Source organism: Montipora foliosa, chromosome 3 (genome assembly GCF_036669935.1).
Source record: "Montipora foliosa isolate CH-2021 chromosome 3, ASM3666993v2, whole genome shotgun sequence".
In the NCBI taxonomy this organism is placed as follows: domain Eukaryota; kingdom Metazoa; phylum Cnidaria; class Anthozoa; order Scleractinia; family Acroporidae; genus Montipora; species Montipora foliosa.
Window position 1 is genome coordinate 64,498,442 of NC_090871.1, and position 6,765 is coordinate 64,505,206.

Sequence of the window (6,765 nt, forward strand, 5' to 3'; positions counted from 1 at the left end):
CATGACTAACACATGATGACGTCCATAAAAACCAAACATTTTGTGCTCAAGAATTCGGAAGAGGCGACGACTTAAATTGAACGCCCTTGAAAAGTAAAGAAGCGGATTCACATCAATAAAATAGACTCAACGTGTTTATCCTAGTGTTATACGTGAATCTATTATTGTGAAACAAAACCTTGAGCTTTTGTCTCTCCACTTCGTCTTATCTGTAAGCTGTGGGCCGTAGACAGTTTCCGTATGCGAGAAAAAGCCCTCTGACGTTTTTTCGGTCCAAAATTTGCCATTCAATCACGAAATGATAAAACATAAATTTCGTGTGGTGGTCCTTTTTGTGGGATAAACGGTCAACCGTGTAAGAGAAAACATAAAGATCCCAACAAACCGCGACATTCGTTTGCGTGCGCAAACAAGAATTACGTTTAGATAGGCTTCTCTTTTACGTCTATTTTTGGAAGGACAAAAATTCAAATAAGATAAAATAATTTAGGTAACGACGTTTTGTCTATCAGACAGTTTGGTATTAGATTTTAGCCCGATCCAATTGCCAAAATAATGGAAAGGTAAAAACTATGGTAGAGAACGAATGATACTATAGGCATACTATTATCCTTCAGTATGTAGACAAACTACACGACTGAACTTCGAAGAGCACCCTATACGCGTGCCTATCCTGGATAAGGGAAGTGCCAGCCTCTATCCTTGAACAACAGCCATGAAATTGCGATCGAGTGCCGTCGTAACAAGCAGAGCAGTAACCGAACTAACCCTTGGCTCCCAGGGATTGACCGTAGCATTTCTCCTTACAGAAATAAAAAGTAAAATATTTCCTTACCTTAGTGATTCGCGCTTGACAAAATGAGGATTCTTAAGGACTGGCCGTCCTCCGCAGGCGGGCACTGATGGTTTTCAACTTACAACGCGGTTCCTCAAATTTCGTAGCAACTTGTTACTGATGAAGTTGGCCACCAGGTAGTTAACGGAAATGCAACGTTTCAAATGTAAATTGAAGCGCCTTTATCAGAATCTCAGTACTTGTGGTCATGCAGTTATCCGCAGATACATGCAAACGAAAAACACTTTTTATCTTGGTTCAGATTATAGCTGTGCGTGTGCGACAAACTCTTAAAACCCAGTCGGAGTGTTAAATTGCAGAAAGTACCAGAAAATAAAGTCACCACAAATAATAATTACACAATAAACTGACTTAATTCTGAAGCCTTAAGGAGATTCACGTCATGTTAATTTCTTGGCATATTTACAACCTGGCAAGTCTTTGTGTTGATAATGTTTAAGCTGCAGATACTGAAAAAAACGTTAGAAAATAAAACAATGGATGACATAATCGGTTTCCGTAACAACCCTCTCGCCATTCCTTAACTAATAAGATTATGGTCTGCTGTGCCACGCGCTTTTGTTATTTTTTAGGTTGAGCCAAGTCGGTCACACTTAATCAGTAATATTATCATCAAGGTGGCTTTTTTAATACCAGTGAGAGAAGAATTGTTAACCACCAGTGCCATTCCGGTGTCTTTTTACTGACGACAAAAAAAGTAATTCAATCAAATTAATTCATGCACGATTATCCAGCAAAAATCACCATGCGGTATGGAGTTTAGAAGATGGTGGAATTTTCGCAAGTTATTGTTTCCGTTTTTTTGTTTTCTTGAGTTTCGTACAGTCAAGATATACAAACTGTGATTTCGCCAAAATATAAGGATGTAGTCGCTTGGTTTCTTTGAGTCTCCAAAAAAATGAACGTTCGACCAATCATTGATTCAGTTAGTCTACAGCGAAGAGTGGCGGGCGGTCTCACCAAAATATTCTTATTTTCCTCAAGCTTTTTCATCTGATCACCCATTTAGCTATTTGGTGGGTCCATACGAGCGATAGGAAAATGAGACGGCTGACTTTTACTTTAAATGCCGGTGAACAGGATTTATTTTAGTTGAAGTTTCTTACTTTGTAACCTTAGAAACAAGTCGGTATCTTCAGAGAAGCTGAAGTACGATCTCAAGTCTAGTATTCGTACTTGAGCAGATCAAAACATGCAAGGCGACAAGGCGCCAAATAAAAGTCAAGTTGACTTGAGTTTCTTTAATCGCGCTTTAAAGAATTGTCAGTCCATGAGCCGGCAACGCCAACGTCACTTTGAGGTGAGCATTCGAGCAATTGTGTGTTTTTTTTATTACTCTATTCTGTTGGCGAAGTACAATGTTCGCAAAATACGCTCGAAACTGGCTACAAAGAATGAAAGAACGACTATCGTATTTTAGTAGAAATCCGGCACTCGCATACTATCACGGAATCCAGTAATCGGCTGATTGGAACAAAAACAAAAGAAAATCAATAAAAATTGGAATAAATTCGAAAGTAGTATGTGAGTGGCTTTATACTAAAACAATAGACTGCTCGTTCTTGTTTTTATGAGCTTTAAAGAAATGTCAGTTCGTGAGCCGGAAACGCCAACGTCACTTTGAAGTGAGCATTCAAGCAATTGCGTGTGTGTTTTTTTATTACTCTATTCTGTTGGCGAAGTACAAAGTTCGCAAAATACGCTCGAAACTGGCTACAAAGAATGAAAGAACGACTATCGTATTTTAGTAGAAACCGGCACTCACATGCTATCACGGAATCCAGTAATCGGCTGATTGGAACAAAAACAAAAGAAAATAATAAATTGGAATAAATTCGAAAGTAGTATGTGAGTGGCTTTATACTAAAACAATTAGACTGCTCGTTCTTGTTTTTTTGAGTCGTGATAGTCAACTCTACTCGGTGCCACGCGACTCGTTGACTATCTTTCAGGGAGCTTTAACGATAACGGCGACGGCAACGAGAACGTCACAAATTTCCATATTAAGAGAGCAAAAGCAATAGCTTTGCACGCTCGACACGTGCATCTTTTCATTTTCGCCATTTCTTTGCCGTCGTCAGCAAATCAACGACGTGAACAGATTAAATTTGAGGTTTCAGAGAGAATGTCAGCGCTTGAGAATAAATTTTCATTTTCTTCCCTAAATTGATCGCCGTTCATACTAGTTTCGTTATTGAGGGTTTGCTACACCTTTGTCACGTTAAAATGCTTGGAATAGTCGCAAAGCGATTATAATATCTAACGACGACGTTCTCGTTGCCTTTGCCATAGATCGTCGTTGCAAAAGCTCCTCATGGCTCATAGACGGAAAACTCAAACTCGTTGAGGCATAGAACGAGTAATTTTCACCTTGCGTGTCCGACGTCCGACGTCGACAAGAAACTGAGAGCAGCAGAAAACATTCGATTTAATGAGCAAAAACATTGGCTCTGCACGCGTTGCAAGCGTTTAATGAACAAGTGCGTTTAACGCGCAAAAACGATCGCGATGCACATCCTGCACAATGTATGCGTTTTACATCTTATCACATTGCTTTGCAGTTCTCGTCCTGACAAGGACGTTAAATGACCAAACTGTGAGGTTCTGTGGAAGACGTGCGCACCTGACAGAAAACTTGCAGTATTCTTTGCCCTGAAACCTTCACACCATTCATGTCAGTTTTGTTGCACGGAAGTTTGGCTACAGCCCGCCCCCCCCCCGTTGTTTTTCTATAACCATAAAAACGAAAAAACTGTATTTTTAATTTTAGGAGACGCACGTTCTCCGTCGTATACGTCTTCGTCCTTTCATTCAGTTAAGCTCCCTATTTCGATCGCAATCCATGAGGTGCAAAATTATATTCGAGAACGGTGTTTTGGAAAGAATGTGGCCAGCAAAGGAATTTAATCTTCTTGTCGCCGAATGAGAAGAGCGGCAAGTTCCAACCAAGGACCCGGGCCGTCACTGAACGTGCTGAGCGAGCTCAAGTGAAAGCCGCTTACTAGCAAAATTATAATTGATCGGTTTAGATCCAGCGGTTCTGTCAATCCTCATGGAGCGATAAAATACTTTAGTTTGTATTTCCCTGTCAGGACCACTCGAAGTGGTTTGAGAGATCCTTAGCCCTGGCATAAGGGCCAATGTCTTATGACAATGCATCCTTTTTGAAAGAACGAGAGAGCAATGCTCAGAGCATTGAATTTGTAAGACTGCAATGTGGCGTGAGCTTGCAGGAGGGATGGGCAAACCGGCTAAAGATTCCGTGCTTCAGAGTTGTTCGTTTGTTCGGAAACAATGCTTAATGATCTTTTGTCTTACTTCTCAAGCGTTGTTATCAGATCTTATTCCATTTTTTTATCTAGACTTCTCACGTTTTGGAGTGGTTCTTGCTTTTGTGCTAGCGCAGTTTAATTACCAATCTTGACAGGAAATTACTAAAGTAAATTGATCGCATCTCTTTGAAGCCGGCACAGTAGAATCAATTATGTGTTAGAAACTGGTGGGCAAGTCTGGGCATGTTCTCTTTGGCGCCAAAATCCACAAAGAAAAACGCATGGAGTTTAATGATCGAAGCAGTTGGGTTTCCAGCACGGTTTTTACAAAGCTTTTCTTGGAGGGCAGTTCTCGTTAACTTTGACAGCCGCAAGATAATGACCAAAAAGTTTATTAAGAGTGTGAGTAACACAAAACACGAAACAGAGCAATAGTATTACTATGCTGAACGAGAAATAGATGATATTTAGATGAAAGATGGGTTCGCATTCACCAAGAATCGGTTGCAGTATGTATTTCCAAGAATGTGGGATGCAGAAACGATTCGGAATTTAACATTTCGTTTTGTTTAACTTCAAATTTCAAATTTAGGAAATTTTGAGGAAAACTTTTGATGTACCTTGTTGAAAGCCGGAAGAGAGTTATTATTAAGAGAGTATCTTAATCTGGGCTCTCCATATGATTAACCTGAGAGGTTGTTTTCGAATTCAAGGACAGAAGAATCGAATAACGGATCATTTATGACACTGTATCAACTTAATCTAATAAAAACACACTGTTATTGTCCAGGCATCAGGATAGAATTATCCTTCAGTGCCGTCTATGACCATTGATTAGATGAAGCGTTCCTATTGGTGGAAATATGACTAGTCAGTGTCTATTTTTATCATCTAATGGCTGATTCGTTCGTTCCAGTTTCCCGCCCTATTCTCATGTGCTGATACCGCAGCTTGTTGAGCGCGTGGTCGAAGAAAGTCGTTGGCGTGAGCTGTGTTTAGCCGCTGTAAGAACTTGTTTTGCTATTGTTAAGGTGAGTAATACCATTAGAACTAAATATGGTAATCTTTTCTTGGGATTAATCAATGAATTCAGCGATTGTCGCCTCGAAAACTAGGAATTAAAATGGTTCGGATGCAATATTCCATTTCCGATGACAGAATGTGTGATCGAGATCAACAAATATTTTCCCGTTAAATCTCTTATTCACTTCAGTGTCTTGGCTACAAAGATTACTCATTTATTGGAGAAAGAGTTAAAGTACACTTCGCAATGATATTATGTGCTTTGCATGTGAGATATTGTCATATGCGGTGCTACACGGATTGTTTATTACCGCCAGGTTGCAGATCGATATATTTTGTTTTGGTTTGTTTTGTTTACATCGGAAGTCAAGCTAATTCGAGACTAAATGGAACGATTTACATTCTGCATTCAAGCTTATTTTGTCTTTTTACTTAAAGTTATCAGTATTTACAAGTGACTTTTTGTTCCCCGAATTCCTGACATAATTCATTTGCCAGAAATTTAAATGGCACTTACACTTTGACAGTAACAAAATAAAGCATGAACCCGATAATTTGATGGCACCCAAATATCAAAATAATCAACCGGAACTATACAAGGGGGCTTAAATAAAGAGTACTGAAAATATATCTTGTTTCAAACAAAAAATCTCAATTCTTGTAGGAATTACGTAGAGTTTTTCTTCTTATTGATTAAAGTCAACAATCCAGGTGATATATAAATTCAGTATGCGTTCTTACATCGTGGCTGGATCATAAGCATTTTGCTCTTCTTGTAAGACAATAGTCACCTTGATTGTGTCACTTGTTTTTTTCTTTTGTTGTATTGTATGGAACAGAATTAATATTTGAATTCTTTTTCAAATCAAGACTATTAAATTGTATGTTGTTTTAAGACAGCAACCAGTCAGGGCAGATGTTGAGCACTAATGGAGTGTTATCTATTGAGTGTATTGATTTAAGTGCTATCTTTGTTCCCATATACTAGGTGATCCATCCAAGGATAGGTCTGAAAAAAACTCTAAACAGGGAGGGAATTGAATCTCTGTTCAAGTGTACCTCTCCTAGTACCGCACAAAATGGAGAAAAAATAAAACCACTTACAATTTTCATGCATTCGCCATTTCCCCCATCCCTTAATGCAACACGTGTTGGGGGGTTCTCTACATAAAAAGAATACAAGTTAGTTACTCTTGGGACTGTATAATGCTTCATTGAATTGGATCTCCATTGTTTTAATGCAAATAACCCTCCAAAATGAACTGTATTATGGGATTGTGAAAATAGCAAATCCAGTGCCAAGCTGAACTTAGCCCTCATGAAAGTGAATGGATTTGTTGGTTGTGTAATCTTTAAAAAATACATAATATAGGATCTCCAGTTGTTGCAAATATGTGAAATTTTATCAGATAAATGATCATATTTTTAGATCAAATCAGTAATGTATAATGTAATACATATCTTTGACTCATATTGTATGATGAGTCCAAGACAAGCAGAGGGTTTGTAAATTAATGTGATACAGATCTTACCCGAATATTGTTTAAGACGATATTGTATAAGATGTCACCATTAAGTGTTAATGTACACAAGGTATTTTTGGTGATTCAAGAT

The 6,765-nt window shown here is 38.5% G+C and overlaps 1 protein-coding gene across 1 annotated transcript in view; it reads left to right on the forward strand.

Annotated features, from left to right (window-relative positions):
• The first annotated feature begins 5,069 nt into the window (after positions 1 to 5,069).
• Positions 5,070 to 6,765, forward strand: part of LOC137997946 (cellular tumor antigen p53-like) — a 20,367-nt gene continuing 18,671 nt past the window's right edge. Inside the window, exon 1 of the mRNA XM_068844284.1 lies at positions 5,070 to 5,159. The gene's annotated coding sequence lies outside the window, so the exon portion shown is untranslated. The remainder of the gene's footprint in view (positions 5,160 to 6,765) is intronic.